Below are 20976 nucleotides of genomic sequence, written 5' to 3'. Positions count from 1 at the left end.
GGTGTAATTTTATCTTTTTGTATTGCCAGATAGTAATCAAATCCACACCAGTAAGGATGGAAATCACTTACATAATTCTATGTATATGTTTTCTACTAATACACAGTGTTGCATTATTCTTTGCTCTGCATCTTCTGTGTGTGTTTGTGTCTGTCGATCTGTGTATAGGATGTTAATTCTTGGTTGCAAGCTTACAAAGGGCAATATTTCTTTCTACATTTGTTTTGTAAATTCCATGTGAATCATTCTTTGTACATGCTTGTAATCATTACACATGTCAGCATTCTACACTGCATTATTCCATTTCTAAATATCCTCTCTGCAATTCTGATAAATGTTTTGTCACATATATATTAATTGTCGTTATGGTAAAAAATACGTACCATCCTGGAAATTACACTATAGTATGTTGATAATTGCAATTAAGATGTTACCATAATGCAATTTTTAATAATGTGATTAGTGCCATCTGTTGTCATTATGGGACATTACTGTAATGACTCATTAATTATGATGACAGATGTTACTGTTACATCTGGCGCCAAAAAGGATAACTGTACTGAGTTTGATACATTAAGAATTCTAAGCATGAAATATATACATACATGGATCACCAGTTCCACCCACAAGTTCAAGCTAAGAAAATGAAAAAGACCCCATATTTATTACCTTGGTGATCAAAGCCTAACTATATTAGCAAAATAGCATACACTTTCTTTCAAAATTGATTATACACTGTAATTTTTTTAATTAATTTTTTATTACAGTTCATCACAGATTGATCAGAGATCATGGATTGTTCATTTGATATAAATACACAAACAAGGATACACATGTAAAATTATTGAAAACATGCTTCATTGTCAATAGATTAAATCATGCCTTCTTTTGTTTGGTCTTGCTTCATCAAACATTTTTCATACCTTTTCATGAAACAAGAAATGTGTTTATGATTGTAATTTATAATGATCCAATTTAACTTTAACACCATTAACAAGGATGCTGATAGGTGACAATTGACCATCTGCCATGTAAGCTGTACCATCAGTATTGGTACAGTAAAACCTGTTATGAGAGACCACCCATTCTGACAACAAAAAATGATCTCTCAAGACAGGTGGTCTCTCATAACAGGTTTGTTCAAAAAGACTAGTTTCCAAGGTCCAGTTTCAGAATAAGTTAATGAAAAATAACCACAATCACTTTACATATATTCTATTCTTTATTAATAGTTCTTGCTAAACTATTGTATGCATTCAACTGAAAACAAAATTATATAGCAATAAAGATGTACTTATACCATTCAACATGAAATCACATTTACATTTGAAGATCATATGTACATGTATTAACATATGAAATTGTTTCTGATTTAGTCCTTTCCTTTATAACATTAAATTTGTTTTACAGACATTTAAACCATCTTTTGCAATTGGTCTGCACTTTTTCACTTCTTTCAGTTACAATAATTATTTTCTCCAGCCTTAAAATTTGTCTCTTTATAGTTGGAGGTTCATCCATTGTTACATGTATTAAGGTTCTAGGTGTTAACACTGTTAGTGCTCAGTTGTAATATCAAACTAAAGACAGTTTTGACTGGGCTTTGGGAAAATATGAAAAATCTATACATGTGCATTGCATATCTAACAATTAATGAAATAAAAAGAAAGTTATCTCATCCGGAGAGAATGGCCTAATTCAAAGAAGACATGTAGGGATCAACTCAATACACAAAGTGTGTAACTGGTCGCACCAACTTTAATAGATGACAGCTTAGTGATTAGGGATGTAATCACTGTACCATTGGGGGAAAAAACAACAAATGTCACAAGTCTTTAACACTATCATTCAAATACCCCAGATGATTCTCTCTCTCTTGCTGGTTAAATGACTGCTCCAGTGGCCTAGTGGTTAGAGCATCCACCTCGGATGCAGGAGGTCATGGGTTCGATCCCCAGCTGAGTCATACCAAAGACTTACAAAAATGGTACTAACAGCTGCCTCGCTTGGCACTCAGCATTAAGAGGTTAGTGTTAGAACTGGTTGGCCCAGCGTCAGGATAATGTGACTGAGTGGGACATCATGCTACATGTCTGCGGCATGATGCTCCAGTGCTTGACATCACTATAAACTGCCACACTGCAGACATCGTGGCGATATGATGGAAAAATTGTTAAAGCTACATTAAAAATCCAAATCACACACAAATCACACACTTGCTGGTTAATAAACAAAGGTCTTATTCACCCCCAGGCAATATGGATTAACTCTAAAGACAAACGATATACACATCCACTGCGTCAATTTTGGGACTACAATGGCAATTCATTGTAAAGGCTGTCTTGAAATATCACTGCATTGTATTGAGGGATAATGCTTGGAAATAATAATAAAAAATTGGTCCTTTAGCTTAAAATTTTGTTTTGACCAATCACATATATGTTACAGTTGAAATGTCATTTCTGATTGGCTGATAGTGGAAACTCACTCTCAGACTCGGTTTCAGGGTTTTGATTTCTTACATTGGGTTCTTACTGCACAGATTTATTGATCATATAATGTTATGACCTGTCTTGAGAAACCATCCCATTTTTGGCAGAAGACATGGTCTTTCAAGAGAGGTTGTACTGTATTATGCAGATTTGCAATGGTCTGCTGATTCGTCTCAAACCAGGCTCAGTACAAATCATGTTATATATATGCCAGTTATATATATGCTAGTTTGTACTGGAGGTCTTATATCTATGCCACTTTGTACTGGAGGTCTTATATCTATGCCACTTTGTACTGGAGGTCTTACATCTATGCCACTTTGTACTGGATGTCTTACATCTATGCCAGTTTGTAATGGAGGTCTTATATCTATGCCACTTTGTACTGGAGGTCTTACATCTATGCCACTTTGTACTGGAGGTCTTATATCTATGCCAGTTTGTAATGGAGGTCTTATATCTATGCCACTTTGTACTTGAGGTCTTACATCTATGCCAGTTTGTAATGGAGGTCTTATATCTATGCCAGTTTGTATTGGATGTCTTATATTAATGCCACTTTGTACTGGAGGTCTTACATCTATGCCACTTTGTAATGGAGGTCTTATATCTATGCCAGTTTGTATTGGATGTCTTATATTAATGCCACTTTGTACTGGAGGTCTTACATCTATGCCAGTTTTTAATGGAGGTCTTATATCTATGCCAGTTTGTATTGGATGTCTTATATTAATGCCACTTTGTACTGGAGGTCTTATATCTATGCCAGTTTGTACTGTATGTAAGTCAAATGTCAAGGCCACTGTGACTTATAAAAGAAAAATGGTTTCTGCACAGTAACCACAGTTACCAAGCATTGTGGCTGGCTTGCTCATGGCCTAAGGAAAACATTATTGATTTTGGGATCAAATGTGACCGAAAACACTTACATCTCGAGTTCTCCACCATCTACATTCACCATACTTTTGGATGGCTTGTATTTACTGTAAGAAAGCCCTATCAATTTCAGGGTCAAAGGTCAAGGTCACTGTGACAAATAATACAAATTGTTTCAGCAAAATAATTTGAGTTCTTCATCATCTATGGTTATAAAACTTGGTGGATGGCTTGAATTTAGGGTAAGGAAGAACTCTGTCGATTTCAGGGTTGGTGAAGGTCACTGTGACCAACAGAATAAAATGGTTTTCACATAACAGCATTAGTTTTAAATCATATACCTGGACTAAACTTTGTGGATGGCTTGCATTTCTGGTAAGGTAGAATCCTATTGATTTTAGGGGCAACAGGTTAGAGGTCAAGGTACCATGACTGAAAGAAGAAAAGTATTTTCTGTACAAAATTTTTTTTTTTTTTCATGGATGTGTGCTAAACATGTGGCAGGTGTATCATATGAAACTCGTGGTACACTTATTTAAAATGAATTTGACCACACCTTTGGCAACTCACTCTATATCACCCCGAGTGGCGGAGTGGTCTAAAGCGCTGTCTGTTATGGATCACTGCCATCTCGTCTCTGTCTGCGTGGGTTTGAGTCTCAGATTCGGCTAATGTGGGTATGTGAGAAAGCTTGCCAGTAGCTTCTCGTGGGTCGGTGGTTCTTTCCGGGGTTTTCCTGGGTTTTTCCTCCACCATTAATACTAGCCGCCATGAATAGCCTATCGTGTGCTGAAAAATGGCGTTAAACCCTACAACAACAACAACAGCAACAACTATATCACTTATTTTCCAAAATTCTATAATAAAAGTAAACTTATTTTGATAGAGGTATAGTAATTTCTTGGTACCTGTATATTTCAGTTTATTTATTTAAAGCATCAAGACATACATTTTATTACAGATATAATCTTTTATACCCTTAAGAGATCAAGAAAAAAAATGATGTACATTTGACAAGTTACATGTAATACACTTCATATATGTTTCTGTTTGTCATAAAGGACACTGATGAGAATAATGGTATATTGATTATATATTGATTATAGGAAGATAAAATAGACTTTACCCATCTTTATAGGTGCTACCAGATTTTTCTTTGGTTTTCTTTTGTAAAGATAATATGGAAGATAAAATAATTATTTGTCAAAAATGATATTTTAAGGAGAGACCTAAATGCTAACCTGAATTTTTTTATAAAAATATTTATGTAAAATGAGTCATTGAATTAAAACATGAATCATTGCTGTTTAACTTTGAGACAATAGTATTAGGTATTTTGAATAAAACAGGCAGCACTTAATATAATGTTTTAAAGTGTCATTCACGGGTAATTAATTCGTATTGATTTTTACTTGTTTTTCCTCACTACTCGTTATTATTGTATGTTCCTATACAAGTCAAACCAAGCTGCAAACTACACAGATGCATATTTGCATATTTGTCATTGCATAAATGAATCACCATATCCAGGTCTATTCAGTTTGTTAGGAGTAATCAGTAGAACAACCAACACAGACCCTGATCTGCTGGTGCATTATGTGATGGCAGATCAGGGTCTGTGTTGTTTGCAGTTGGACTTGTCTTATGCATGAATATATACAGTGTGTATATTTTGTCATTACAAGCTTATAAAGATAGGTACAGTAAAAATATTTTGTGTAGTTCATATATAGATACAAATATTATTGTGTATTTTCTATTTAGCTACAATATTATTGTGTGGTTCATATATAGGTGAAAAATAAAGCCCTCTAGGACAGAAGCCCCCCTGACAGGGCTAGAACAGAAGCCCCCTAGGGTAAAAGCCACCTTAAGGTAGGACAAAAACCCTTTGATATTTGATATTTACAGCATTTAAATTTTTATAGAACTGATTGTGTATCTCAATGAGATTTTATTTATTTATTTATTGTAAATATATATACTCTGTTCTACAGTGGTCTCCCTTGAGTAAATATTTATTGTGTGTAAGGCAATGTTTATCTTGTGTAATGCCTACAAAACAATTAATAACAGTATTTAATATACTTTTTCCATACAATGCAGACATATTTTCTTAAGTATCAAACATACTATTCAAATTTATTAATGTGTGGGTTCAAGTCTCAGATTCGGCCAATGTGAGAAAGCTTGCTAGTAGCTTCTCGTGGGTCGGTGGCTCTTTCCTGGGTTTTCCCGGGTTCTTCCCCCACCATTAATACTGGCTGCCATGTATAGCCTATCGTGTGCTGAGAAATGGCATTAATCCCCACAACAACAACAAATTTATTCAACACAATGGTGTATCTCACACTAAGCTAAAAATCATTACTACACAGAATTCCTGTAATTTTTTATGGCAATGACTACTCGTTGATGTCACTGTAGCATTTCTTGATATAAGAGCTTTTGAAGTGCATGTTATTAAATAAAAAACCATATGGTCTGTGAGCAGATTCCCCATCATCTTCTTTAAATGATATAACATCTTGTTGCTTTGATTGTTGCATTCTTTGATATAAAAACAGCTGGTTTCAACCAATGTAGGTGATAGGTGACAGGTGTTCATTGTGCAGTTCTGGTTCATTACCCCTTTATCTCAAACAAAGACAATTACCCTACAGCTTGGATAACTGCAGTTGTAAACAGTTAGCTGTTTAAACATGTCTTGGTGTAGAATTTTGTTATTAAAAATATCAAGCATATAATAACAGATTCTCTTTAACAAATTATATTTCTTAGAAAAGAATGTATCAATATTTTCTTATTTTAATCAAATACACAAAGTGATTGCATGTTAAAATTGCTGTGATTTATAACAAATATATAAAACAACAGTTTCAAAAAATGTCATGATTTATTTCAAGAAATGTCCACTGGGATGTGAGGCTTTTGCCCTCCCTCTGAGTGATTTTTGTTTTAGGGGCTTTCATTCCATCCCTTTCCTGGGGCTTCTGTTTCAGGGGACTTTTGTCTGTCCCCTATAATTCATATATAGGTAAAATATAATTGTGTAGTTCATATATAGGTAAAATATTGTGTACTTTAAGCAAGATTATTGAGTGAACTGATCATGTTATGGTTTATATATTCAATTTATTTATATATTTCAGTCTAATATATGTCTGTCCAAAGCTGATTTGATTTGATTTCTTCCAAGCAGAGAATAAAAAAAACATGGATATTGGCTCATAGAACAATTCTGATTCAACAGGTAAGCAATTTTAGTAGCCAAATATCTCAATTAAACAGTAGATCAAAGACTATATAAAACAGAAGATTGAAAATTTGTGTCGATATGAATTGTCAGATGAAAGAAAAAAATTGCTGTTTAAACATATGCATCAGTTGATATCATGGCATATAACAACAAGAAAATAACAACAATGAATTTATGCCGTTTAATTATCGTTTGTGAAGTGAATGTTTTTTCATGGAACAGATTACAGGTTACTATAAGGGAATGATATGACAAATTCTTGAATGCAGTGAAATTATTGTCATCTGCTGGAGTGTTTTGTAACTATAGTATTAAGCATTATGGTAACAGACAGAAGGAATTTTCAAACTTGATTGGTAGCAGAACTTTTAAGCAGGCTCAAGTATCAACGCAATAAATAAATGTAAAAATCTTAGATCTCCTACAGGTTTATGTTTTATCTGCAGTCTGTAGAAAGGGTTCTAAAATGTATTTTCAGCACCAGTCAGGCATTATTTACTGTAATTGTACATAGACATTTATTTCAATTTTCTGTTGCACATGTGTTTTTAAATCACAAATTGTAGTAACTGGTCAAGGTTAAGCAGACTAGTCCTTTCATAATGACACTAAACAGAATTACTTTTTATTAACTCTGAATAATATTTAAGAAATGGAATAGATATGGGTGCACTTGATTGACATTGAGCATAGGTGTACTTGATTAACATTATATGGCATGGAGAGAGACCAGAATCAGAGCTCACATGTCACTCCAAGAGAATGTGCATGTGGAGAAACTGTGGTATCAAGTGATACTTGAGTAAATTACTGCCATTTTACAATCTTTATACTTTATCCTAATGCATCCAAAGCACTTTATAGCCAGATTCCTGTTAGTTTTATGATCACTGTAAATACAGAGTAGATAGATAAGACATTTGACCCCCCCCCCATCAGATATTTTCCTGATATCTCCATTAGGTAGTTTCCAAGAGTCAGCAAGACAAACGCTTTCAGTTAAGTAACTCAACATTCTAGCACTCATGCTCCCACATCTTAGTTAGCAATTCTTTTGTATAAGATTTTGTGTCAAACTTCAGAATCCAAAACATAGAGATCTCTTAAATTGACCTTGTTTTACTTCAGGCTTGTCCTGCATTGTTAGTTTTGTTTCTGCTCAGTAACTTTTGAAGTGCTTAAAGAATTCTAATAAACTTTGGTTGGAGTTTTAATTGACCAAAAACAAAACGGACAGGATTTTCACTTGATTCATCAATATTTGATTAAGTTATGGCCCTTGTTTCACTCTACAGTTAGTCTCTGCATATTGAATTAAATCAAGGTTTGTTCAGTCATTGCCATTTGGGGGTGGGTGGGGGTGGAGGCATCTGTGTTTATATAGAAACTTGTCTAGCCTGTTCCAAGTTCATGATGATGCAGATAATCTTGATTTTTACCGTATATAATCTCTTAAAAAGATGAGTCCATCTGCAAACTGCACAGACCCAGATCTGCCTTTGCATAATGCACTGGCAGATTTGGGTCTGCACAGTTTGTTAGGTCTAATCAGTAGAATAAACAATATAGAGCCTGATCTGCAGGTGCATTATACTACAGCAGATCAGGATCTTTTGATGTTTGCAGTTGGACTTGACTTATAAGTGAGTATGATCGGTACTTATGATTCCTGAATTGTTGTAAAATAGTAACAGTCCTTACATTTGCAAAATAAAGTTATGGTATTGTATCGATTTGATATCATGCCAAGGAAATAGGAACTAAGTGACTAAGTGTTGTCCCTTAGGACTCATCAGGCCGTGGACCCAGACCAGCCTGGATTTTCATGTAACTAATTATGTACTAAATTGTATACACTGTAATAATGTACACATGGGAAGACTAGTGTATCTGGTGCATGATTCTATCAGAGGTATCAAATTGTCTGCAGGTGCATAGGTAGTGCAAATTGACACAGACATACAGGTTCTAATATATGCTTCCCAATAAGGTCACTAGCAGGCGATATTCTGTCCATTTACCTGGACGATGGTCAACCTGGTAATTTCTCCTATATGTACCACCAACACTGACCATTTTGAACAAGGCACACTGAAGCAAAATCAAATTATAAATAACAAATATAGATGCTCCTAAATTGCAAAACTGAAGTGCATGTATTTGAAATTGTCATATATGTTCTCAGACTATAATTTGAACAGCATATTGTATTTCAGAATGTTATAATATACACATGTATACAAATGGAAATTCCTTTTTCAGATTGTATATTGAATTCACATTGATTACATATTTCAAGTACTGAGTTCTGTTGGCTGTATATGTCATGCTAGACAGTATTACCTAACGGGTATGCAATGAAAATTGACTAAATGACTGTCTCTTAGATTAGTCACTCCTCACAAAAAAAAGGTATGGATAAGTTTGTAAGCATTACATATTATTGAATGTCTGATGAAGTCATGCACCCATATCATGTCATAAGTGATTAAATGATTTTTTATTATTATCAAGGTCATGTTTCTAAAGAACAGTGCAATTTTAGGATACATTTTTCTGTATCTCTTTTACTTTTAAGTACAAAGAGTTCACAACTGAGTCTCTGATAAATGAAGACACTTCTGTGTATAATGTATACAAGATAACAGCACCAACTTTATTTTATTACCAATCCATTTCTGCTTGATTTTTTATCTTTCAGATACCCTGACAAATATTTTTTTCCTTTATTTTTGCATATATTTCTGAGATCTTATCTTATCATTGAAACTGCATGGATTGCATTACCAACACAATTTTCCATATAAATAGTTGCCCATTACTAATACCTAACTTTGCCATTTGAGGCCTGCATATGTTTTTATAAAAGATATGATATAACATTCTCTTACTGTAAGCCCCTTCATTATATCACAATTCCTTTTATAAGGCCTATCATTATAGCAAAGTTTCTGTAAAAAGACCTTTCATTAAAACACAGCTCCTTTTATACATCCTTTCATTATAGCACAGTTCCTGTTATAAAGCCCTTCATTATAGCACAGTTCCTATTATTAGGCCCTTCATTATAGCACAGTTCCTGTTATAAAGCCCTTCATTATAGCACAGTTCCTGTTATAAGGCCCTTCATTATATCACAGTTCCTGTTATAAGGCTCTTCATTATAGCACAGTTCCTTTTATAAGGCCCTTCATTACAGCACAGTTCCTGTTATAAAACCCTTCATTGCAACACAGTTCCTATTACATGGCAAATATGGTAATGGATCTCATTTCATTAAGCGGTAGTAAACAATTACATGTACAGTGAACTCATTTTAAGGTGATATACTCTGGTTCCAATGATCAATGTTGTGATGAATGGAGTACTGTAGTATGCTCTTACTAATTTAATTACTTAAAGGCTTAGTGATTATGTAGAACAACTTGAGTAATTGAGCAAAACATGAGATGCCTGAACCGTGAACTTATTTTGTAAATTGCATGTTGTTATGAATACATGCCTTTTTTAATTTTCAGAATGGGTGGCTGGTCATGAAAAACAGGTGGTTATGCAGGTGAATAAATGCAACTACCATTTATACTAGGAGGGTCCATAGTCATGCTCCCCCCCAAAATATGTTGAATTCAATAGATGCAATAATGGTGTATTCCATTTTTTTTCTTCAGTAAATTTTAAGTCATTTTTTCAGCCTATGTCACCAACATTAATCGAGTCAATTGAAATCAGTGCAAAAATGGTATGTAAACATATAAAGATATACTACTGTGTTCTGCCACCTCCTATCACCACCACCACCACTACCATCACCAATCTGAATCCAAGTGATAAATGACAAACCAAAATGATATCAGCTATGCAGCTTAGGTTTTGCTCTTGCAGATTCATATTTTGCAGAGGGTTTAATTCTAAAGAGATAGTTATCATGGTTATTTAAAAGAAATAGTTATCATGGTTATTTTAAAGAGATAGTTATCATGGTTATTTAAGAGAGATAGTTATCATGGTTATTTAAGAAAGATAGTTATCATGGTTATTTAAAAGAGATAGTTATCATGTTTATTTATCAGAGATAGTTATCATGGTTATTTAAAGGAGATAGTTATCATGGTTATTTAAAAGAGATAGTTATCATGGTTATTTAAAAGAGATAGTTATCATGGTTGTTTAAAAGAGATAGTTATCATGGTTATTTAAAAGAGATAGTTTTCATGGTTATTTAAAGGAGATAGTTATCATGTTTATTTAAAAGAGATAGTTATCATGGTTATTTAAAAGAGATAGTTATCATGGTTATTTAAAAGAGATAGTTATCATGATTATTTACAAAAGACCATGTATATCTTAGGTATTGTCAATATAACTCTGAATTCCCTTTATTTTTGGTGTATGATTGATGAGTGTAATTTGTGTCATAGAGTATGCCAGCTTGATCTTACATCAGATGTGTACCTTTTCAAAAACTGCCATCACTGCTATTCTTTCTCGCTTCCTGGATTTCAGATAACCTCTTTCTAGGTTTTTTGTGTGTATGTTTTATCATTCATTCATCTTTTTATATATTTTATCATTGATTGAACTTTTTGTATATTTTTCATTCATTCATTTCTCTTTCATAAGTAAGTATTGTTTACTCTTGCAAAATTCATTTCCCTATTTAAACATCAGTCCCACAAAGGGGCTGATGCTCTACAGGGGGAAAAAAATTTCCAAGAATTCAAACATTTCTTCCTTTTAACTGTTGAGTATTGAAATGACCTCTTTAGCTGCTGTGGTACACATAATAGATGTCAACCTGGCACCGTTTTCATCTAGGGCAAAGTGTTTTGGTGGAATGATCATCCACTGTCATGGTGCCCCAGACCTAAGCTAATTATGAAGCTACTTGTGATAAGGTGCCCCAGACCGAAGCTAATTATGAAGCTACTTGTGATAGGGTGCCCCAGACCCAAGCTAATTATGAAGCTACTGGTGATAGGGTGCCCCAGACCCAAGCTAATTATGAAACTACTGGTGATAGGGTGCCCCAAACCCAAGCTAATTATGAAGCTACTGGTGATCATGGTGCCCCAGACCCAAGCTAATTATGAAGCTACTGGAGCAGCAGAGGGGCGAATCGGACATTTTGTCCAATCGTTATTTTGCTTAATTATTACTTCTGCACTCAGCGGATCCGGTGTAGTCAGCGCCTGGTAAAAAAAAAACGACGACGTCGTTGGGGGATCGTCGCGTCGTCATTTGGTTTAATTAACACCTTCTGCGCGCCGATCCCCAGCGTCGTCAGCGTCCGGTAAGCACATCGACGACCGCGTCGATGTCATCGCCCCCCCTGCTGCTAAGTGGTTATTTACAATGAAAATTATTTACAACTAACCGAATATTTGGTCAAGTCCGATACGATATCGTGTCCGAGGATCATGTAAATTTATCGTTACGAATCCATGTGGGGTCGACTGAGCATGACTAAAAAAGTTTCGAAAAACATTAAAGTCCATGTCACCGCCGCACCATGTCTGCCAAATATTTCGTAGCGTGTGTGTATCAACGCCGTTGAATACAGCAAGAATATTACAGTTGTCTCTAATTACTTTTGGAATCTGAGTGTATCGTTGAGTGACATATATCACGTCAGTGTTTTTATGCCTGCCTCTGGAAAATATCCTAGCTGGGTTTTTTTGATTGTCTAACATAACATCATCGTACACGACTAGATTGTTAACGTCGCCATCAATATCATCAATACCCGGTGCATCATTGATATCTGTAATAAACTCGATGACATTTTTTTTAGCGATCGCTGATGCATTCTCGTTGAAATCTTTCAACACCTCGTAGCATCGTTGATCATCTACGCTAGGAGCAACCAAATACAACTTATCCCACTTCATCCATCTCATTATTAAATTGAGTAACAATTGCGTCTTGCCGGATCCAGATGGTCCGATGATAATCATCCGGATCGAGTTTGGTAACGCTGCAACATGCTTAACTGGTTCTCTTGTTTTAGTCGCCGAAAAATCAATTATATTCATATTTCTATACATAAATTATGGATCTATATTGTGTAAAGTGTAGAGTGCGTACTGGCACAAATGATATGACAACCGTTACAACAAGAAATAATAGATCGGCGCTTACTGGTAAGTGTGTACAATGCGGTACAAAGAAATTTAGATTTATTTCTGCTAGACCCGTAGATGTTTTAAAAAAAAGCGAGGAGGTGACATCGCAGCCAAATTGGCAAAACTCCCCGGAACACCGTGGGCAAAGTATCCAGGAGAAAAACACCTCCCAGGATATAACTACTGTGGCCCCGGAACACGATTAGATATCAGACTCGATGATCAAAATCAGCCCAAACCCGGTGAGTATCCAATAAACGCTATCGATAAGGCGTGTCATGCTCATGATGTTGCTTACAAAAGTAGCGATCTGCAACAGCGTCATATCGCGGATGTAAAATTAATTCACGCATTAAATGCTATTCCTGATAAATCCGTCAAAGAAAAATTGGCCTCATGGTTGGTAAAATCGGCTATGAAAGGTAAATTAATGATGGGCGCTGGTAATTAATAACAACATGGAATCCATCTATTATTCTCCGAGAGGATACTGGAAGGGGAAGGCCGCAATTGGTAAACTCGCAAGCGCTGCAAAGGTAACAAAGGCCGTTGCGGCTAATTGGTTATCCAAACAGGCTATATGGCAAATTTATCTACCACCGCCTAAACAAATAAACTTCTCGCACTTTGATGTCAGCGTACCTAATGAAGTTCATCAGGCTGATATATTATTTCTGCCGCATGACAACGGTTACAAATACGCGCTAACTGTAGTTGATGTTGCGAGTCGATACAAACAAGCGGAGCCCTTGAAAACAAAGTCAGCAACTGAAGTAGCCGATGCGTTTGAGCGGATTTACCGAAGGGGTCCTCTGCGCTGGCCAAATCTATTACAAGTTGATCCTGGCAATGAATTTCGCGGCGCTGTTTTATCAACGCTGAAACATCATAGCGTCGCGATACGACGAGGTCATACTGCGCTACATCGTGATCAGGCAATTGTTGAACGATTCAATCGGACTCTCGCTGAACGGTTATTTGGATATCAATACGCGAAGGAATTCATCCAAGAAAAACGATCTCGTGAATGGGTTAAAAGGTTGCCAGGTGTAATTGGAGCGTTAAATAACGAGATTACCCGAGCAATCAACATGAAGCCCAGCGACGCGATTAAATACGAGTATATACCCGGAAAATCAAAAATAAATAGCGTTTCCAAGCCGATTCTTGGCGATGTCACTGTTAGATATCTGTATGAACCAGGAGAGCTTGAAGGCGGTAAAAAAAGAGCTACTGATCCTATTTGGAGTGTTACCACACATAACATATCAACGATAACACGATCAACTGGTAGACCACCGATCTACAGACTGGATTCAACTGCTCCTCAGCGCGGATTTGCACGCGAGCAACTACAAGTGATACCTGACGATACTCAATTGCCCCCGCGTGGTCTTAACTAGCGCCGTTGCGTCTATTACACCCAAGACAAGTTAACCTCACATTGTTTTTAACATGACCGAGACTGTTATCGATTCTGTCCACGGTAAATTGGCGAGCGTCTTTATCCGAATAACGCCAGCGCATTACACAATTACAACTCGCGCAGTGATTATTCTGTTGTTGTCGTAGCGAGATTATTAATTCGGCATCAATATCAAAACGCCGCTGTTTTTTTTTATCCTGTTGGCGGTAACCCGAGAGTTTTCTATCAATGACGCTTGCATCGATGGTGACTTTGTCGCCGGCTTCGTCAGTGACTCCGTCACCGGCTCCGTCAATAACAATTCTTCGAAGCTGATTTATCCTTCGTACTCGGGACACTGCAAGATAGACTAGATTCGACCATTCGATGCGATTATCAACCATCCAAACAATTGTGTCCGTGATGGTTAGTCCCTGCGAGGAATGTATTGTTGTTGCGTATCCTAGCGTCCACGGGGATTTATCAGCACGTAGCGCGTCCTCGACGACACCGATATCAACGAGCACGATATCATTCAGCACGAGAATTTGTTTTTTTGTCCCTGACGCTGTCGGGCCCGGGATTTCAACTTCAATGTTCTGCCGCCGTGTGTCAGCGGGTCTATAACATAACGGCACTGGACGCGTTGGAAACTTTTCCTTATGCAACGCAAACAACCTCCGCTGAAGTGTGTCTCTGACTATCTTTCTACTCGCTACAATCAAATCGTTTGGTCTCCATGTTTCCCAGAATTCATTTAACGGCGTTTCCGGAATCACCTCGCGGATTATTTCACATTGAACTCTATCCGGCTGTAATCTGATTAATTTTTTAACCTCGCGCAGTTGTTCATCAAGTGCTCGGTAATCAGTATCGGTTTCTTCATAATAGTCTACGAACCCGCTCAACCAATCATGTGGACCCTCGCCGACAAATGGTGGTGGTTGGCCATGGTCCCCACACATGATTACCGCTGTATTCGCGCGCAGCAACCACTCAAGAAACATTTGTAAAGTATCTAACGAAACAGTACATATCTCATCCCAGATGATAATGTCGGGAATAAATTTTTCACCCATTCGATCAGGAGTCCACTCACCGCCGCTGTATCGAAAAAAGCTGTGATAAGTAACGGCGTCAACATTTCGTTGTTTTATCTCTCGCGCTAGTCTATGGGTCGGTGTAAGCACGATTATACTTGCCCGCGTTCGAAATAATTCAATTGCCCGAGTCGTCTTTCCTGACCCGCCACAGCCGCTTAAATAAACCGTCTTGTGTCTACAAATTGGATCAGAACACGGTGGTGCATTAGACCATTCTGACAATTTATCACCGCGTAGGTAATTGTTCTCAACGATGACATTTGCTGACGGGGAATAATCGCGTCGTATTTCTTCTTTAATTCTCCATGTACCCCAACTCTCGTCCGGACTAGTAAACTCGGTTACGTTTTTCTTATACTTCGCGTCTATATAAAATGAATCAACGGCTACTCTAACCGCGGTATCGGGGAATCTATTTATCATCGAGAATAAATTAATAGCGGCATAACCCAGCATAGACGCCCTCAAATGCGGGTATGCCGGGCTGTCTCCATCGCCGTAGGTAACAACTGTACCCAACTTTGTTCCATTGGACAAGAAAGCTGTTTTGCAGTTCACGTATCTATTTTTTGCCACTGCGTCCTTGATTACGAAATCATATTCTGCGTCATCTATAATCAGCCGTGAGCAATATCGTTTGTAATCGCAGTTTTTTCCACCTTGTGTAAACTTACCAATTATTCTTCTACCGAGATCTTTTGCCTCTCTGTTTCGTTGGTTAAATATCCTCCTGGACCATTCGATGATATATTCCTCGTCGGCATCAATGTTTTTTCTGGACTCGTCAATTATGCTATCTAGACGCTCCGGTTCTGGTAACCAGACTTCAGTCTGTGCCCGGTATGATATAATCGCGTCACTGACAATCAACGAAACTAGCATGCTACAATCAATCATATACCGTAGCAGCGCTATTGGCAGCCACTTCTTTTCAGCCATGTGTCTACCGATCCAAATATAGCAACAGCGATGGAGTCCTGCCGCGAATTCAAATGATACTATGCGAGCGAATCCCGTTAAATCAAAATCAGGCAGTGGTCCATTAATAGCAACACGAGTCATTTCATGTCTGGGGTGTCCAAATCGTTTGAAATACTCAGCGGCGGATCCATACCCGAGAAAACTCGCTGGATAACAGGCAACCATATCAACCGAGATCATAGCGTCGCGGTTGTATTCAGTGTTCCATAATCCACCGTGATAGTATTCCAAACAACTGGATTGTACATCTGGTAAAAATTCCTTGCGCGTTGGTCTCCACGCATTTTTCCTTGCTGCAACATGAGCTACAACCGATGGAATCGTAAAACAATTTGTTAGCAGTTGTTCATCATGCTCCTCAAATTCTATGGCAGTTTTTTTCATCTTGTTGTGAAACGCTTCAGTGCGGTATAATTCACCGTTTGGTCTTACAAACTGATCAAAGGTATCCGCATCGTTTTCAGCACTGCGAAGTAACCACACTGATACAGGGTCGTTTTTACACAAACAAGCAATAGCATCAAATAGTTTCCTCTCCGCGAGAAAACCGTCCTTGGAGAATTGTTCTCCCAGGAATTCTTCGGGTATATACTTTACTGTTCTATCCCGTGGAAATATTGTGATCGCGGGCGTCCATGCGTGTTCGTTATGATCAATAATTTTGATTGGGGTTCCCTTCGATTTATACTTTGATTCGTATAATACTTCACCGGTTATCGTTGTAACGGTTATTGGAAATCTCAGCGATGTTTCTAATCTCGCTATGTCGCTGATGGTCGCTCCACGCTCTTTTACGGTTAGTTCCCACTGGTTGATTTTGCTACGTCGTAAATCAGTCAATTTGTTTCCTCGACACGCATTTGTAAAATGCTCTATTATTCGTTCTGCTACACAATTTATCCCGGTTGACTGTTTCATCGGTTTCAGTTTTCCGATATCAGGTTTCTTATTTAACGGGTATATTCCATAAACAACTGCTGTTTCAGGATACGCTCGTTCATAGTATGGTCTGTCAATTCCGGTTAACAACCCCGGCTTGGAGTCGCGGCTGACAATGACTGTTTTCTTGTCGCTGAGAACCGGTTCAAATTTATCACGTATGATCCAATCGCCTGATTTCACCCGGACAATGAATTTTACTCTGAAGAAATATCTTTTACCGTCAAGTTGTGATACTATCGTTGCTGCGCGGTTGTCGTTCATGGTAGCATCAACAACACCATCAATTCGAAATGTTGACCAACTGTGAGATGCGCCATCACGCTTGAATTCATTGATACAATCGCGTATTTTATTCAACAGGGTTTTATCGTTTATTAACGCTTTTGGTGTGTCCTTGAGGACTCTATCGAGATTGAATTTAATATTTTTCCGGGGCTTAATTGCTGCTAATCTCTCGAACTCATCCATATAATTAAAACAAGTATTTAAATGAAAGAATATAGTATAATGAATAAATGCAAATGGTTGATGATTGGGTCGACAACCCCGTGCAATAAATCATGTAGAGGTGAATTCTGCGGGTATCATTTACAAAGCGTTCGTAATGGTTCTCTTGGCCCCCTCCCGTGCTTGGTTTGTCACGTCGGTGTAAGAGGAAAATCGCAGTTGTGTATCAATTGTGGCGGAAAGCGATACAGGGAACTAAAACGCTATTATGACAAGCGAATTAAAAACGCCGTCATTGACCCCACCGCAGACTTCGTCATCAAAACCCCCCAAGACTACGTTGAAAGATTCATAATTAAACCAAATAATAAATTAGACAAGTAGTATTATTATACAAATGGACCAAGAATTTCAGCCGCATCCCCTGGTCGTCAATTACGAGGCATCTCGCGACGGCATTGTTAGAAATCGTAGACTGAAGAAACCAGTTGGCACCGTAAATAATCACGGGTATTTGATGTTTACTGCTGGAGGGAAAAAATATCTCTGTCACAGAATCATCTATGAATGTTTCCACGGATTAATCGAGAATGGACTTGTGATTGATCATATTAATAGTAATAAGACTGATAATTCTCTTACAAACCTGCAAACTGTCTCTCAGAGTGAAAATAGTAAAAAAGGCCAAACCGGTAAATACCCAAAGAAAGCAAAACCCGTAAGGTCATTTGATACAACAACTCACGAGGAAAAAATATTTCAGTCGATGAATGAAGCAGGAAAATATTTTGACATTTGTATCACCTCAATACGATTTGTTGCAGAACGAGTATATCAAACAGCAATCTCAAAAAAGACCGGGTATAGAATTCGATTTTCATATGTAGATACGAAGTCACCAGCGCCATAGGCGCTGACAAGGCCACCGGCGCTGACAATAAATTGTCCATTCCGGAAGAAAACAAAGTATGAACACCTTCGGAATTGATACACGGGGTTTCATTTTTTTTATTTAAAAACAAGATGTTTTATAAGAATAATGAATATCGAAGACATCAATAATATATTAACTGAGATTTCAAAATTAAAAAATCAAGGAATTGAATTATCTGATGGTCTCGACAGTGAAAAAATATTATCCGATTATGAGATTATTAACGAACAGTCGAAACGGGGGCGTTTTACCCTGGCCCGCGAGTACTTTTTTATAAAACGATTACAACATACGATCAATGAAAACTTGTACCACAATGACGCAAATGCATTCATTGGACTATTCACTGCCGTTGAAATAATACGAAAAAAACTTGGACGTGTTTATGAACGACGCAGGGAGATTTCTAGTAAAATCAAAAACATTAGAAGAATTATAGACGGAGCCTCCGGCGAGAAATTAGAAATTGCTTCGCAATTGCAATAATGGTAGGTGAATCACTTACTACTCGGCTAGCCAGAGAGCGGCTAGCAGCGCTTAAAAAGTTCATACCGTTACGAGACAGGGTCCGAGAACAACTTCAAACGCGGCAGCAAATGCAAACTGATTTTACTGTTGGAAGCGAACAACTCTTTGCCCCGGTAACTAAAGCGACCAAAGATGTTACGGCGGCAACTGTACCCGTTCTTGGTGCGCTTGAAAAGATAGCGGCAGAGACAAAACAAACAAAAAGGTCTTTAGAAACACTTCCTGCAAAAATAGCGGCTGCTACAACACGGAGGCCACCACCACTCGCTATAACCGAACCACAAGAACCTTATGTTACAATGGCCGATGAAGAAGAACTAGGTGCTACTGCGAAAGAACCAGAAGAAGAAATACCCGAAGAAACACCAGAAGAAGAAATACCGGAAGAAAAAGAGGGGAATATACCCCGTATTGTACTCAAGAAGAGCACAATAGATGAAATTAGAGGCTTCAACAGCAGGGAAGAATTAATTAATTTTACTGCCAACAATTTTGCTAAGAGCATACGAGATAAGAAGCATATCAATAGCGGTTACGAGAAAAATATAAAGTCGTTAAAGGACTGGGCAAGAATAGTGTATTTAGCAAGTAAACATAAAGATGCATTACCACATCGTAGTAAATCCGATTACGACGCATTCCACAAGGAAGTTAAGAGTATAACACCAAAAAAAGGAAAAGGATACTCTGTTGGTAAAGAATCCTACGGCGTTACCTGTCCTGGTAGTGTTCTCAGTGATATATCACGGCTGGAAGTACTAATCGGAGGAAAACGAGCCGGAAATAACTCTCCGGAAATAATCAATGAAGCCGCTGATATTTGCAAGCGGTTATTTGCAGGCGGTATTATGGACATTAATGCATATCGAACGCTCATAGACGAACTCGTGGATGATTAATTGGAAAACTGGTGTTTTTAATAAGGATGATCATACACTACAACCATGATAAACCAGTACTCGTCTACGTGGTAAACTCGCGATTGCCTGTTTACCGCGCGTACTATGGAGATGGTCTCGGTAGCACCATTGCGGGGTTATTTACAAGAATGGCTCCAAAAGTAGCGCCGTTAGCCAAACAATTAGGGATGAAGGCTATTGATGTTATTCGTGATAAGGGAATTAGTGCTATTGGAGATGTTGCCGGAAGGGCGTTTTCTGCCGCACGAGACAAACTAATGTCGTTGGTGAAATCCAGGAGAAAAAAACAGAAACCACCGGTAATGCCATCAACGACAGTGATGCCTGCAAATGTCAGTAAAGTAATAAATAACGCCGTGGAAGAAAAACTAGAGTCGTTGGCGGCGACTCAGTCGTTGGCGACGACTCCGTCGTTGGCGACTTCGCCATCCGCCGATGCGGCAACCAACGCACTCATGAACGCGATAGCGGGGAGTGGTTTAAATTCAAAGAATTTACGACGAAAAAATCGCAATTGAAAACATCAACATGATAAATAATAAAATGTTTGCGCGTACCGCTGATCCCGCGTTTGATATGGACGCCCCAGTGCACAGGGATGATTCTGTCCGCGATTATCAATATTATTCTTATTATGCAGCGCAACCTGACCTACGATCGCGAATTGAACTTCAGGTCCAAGATACCAGTAAATACTTTTTGCCGTGTGAAGCGTTTATCGAAATCGAGGGAGAACTCGTGACAAATGCCGCCGATAATGCACCATACGCAGATGACCATCGTGTTCGAGTTGGCTTCGTCAACAACGGTATCATGGCGTTATTTGAGAGCGCCAGATATCTTATTGACGGGCGAGAAATTGAATCAATAGAACGCGAGGTTGATGTTGCAACGACGATAATTGGGTTGGCGAGATACTCGGATGATTATACAAGATCGGCGGGCCCATCTATAATGTTCGCAAAGG

At 37.8% G+C, this 20976-nt stretch overlaps 1 protein-coding gene across 4 annotated transcripts in view; it reads right to left on the bottom strand.

Moving 5' to 3' along the window:
- The window catches only part of LOC149785722 (four-jointed box protein 1-like), a 158407-nt gene that overhangs the window by 79439 nt on the left and 57992 nt on the right, over positions 1–20976 (bottom strand). The gene's annotated exons all lie outside the window — the stretch shown is intronic.

This window comes from Sinohyriopsis cumingii, chromosome 13 (genome assembly GCF_028554795.1).
Source record: "Sinohyriopsis cumingii isolate HCF-2022 chromosome 13, ASM2855479v2, whole genome shotgun sequence".
In the NCBI taxonomy this organism is placed as follows: domain Eukaryota; kingdom Metazoa; phylum Mollusca; class Bivalvia; order Unionida; family Unionidae; genus Sinohyriopsis; species Sinohyriopsis cumingii.
This window is presented reverse-complemented; position numbering and strand designations above follow the sequence as displayed.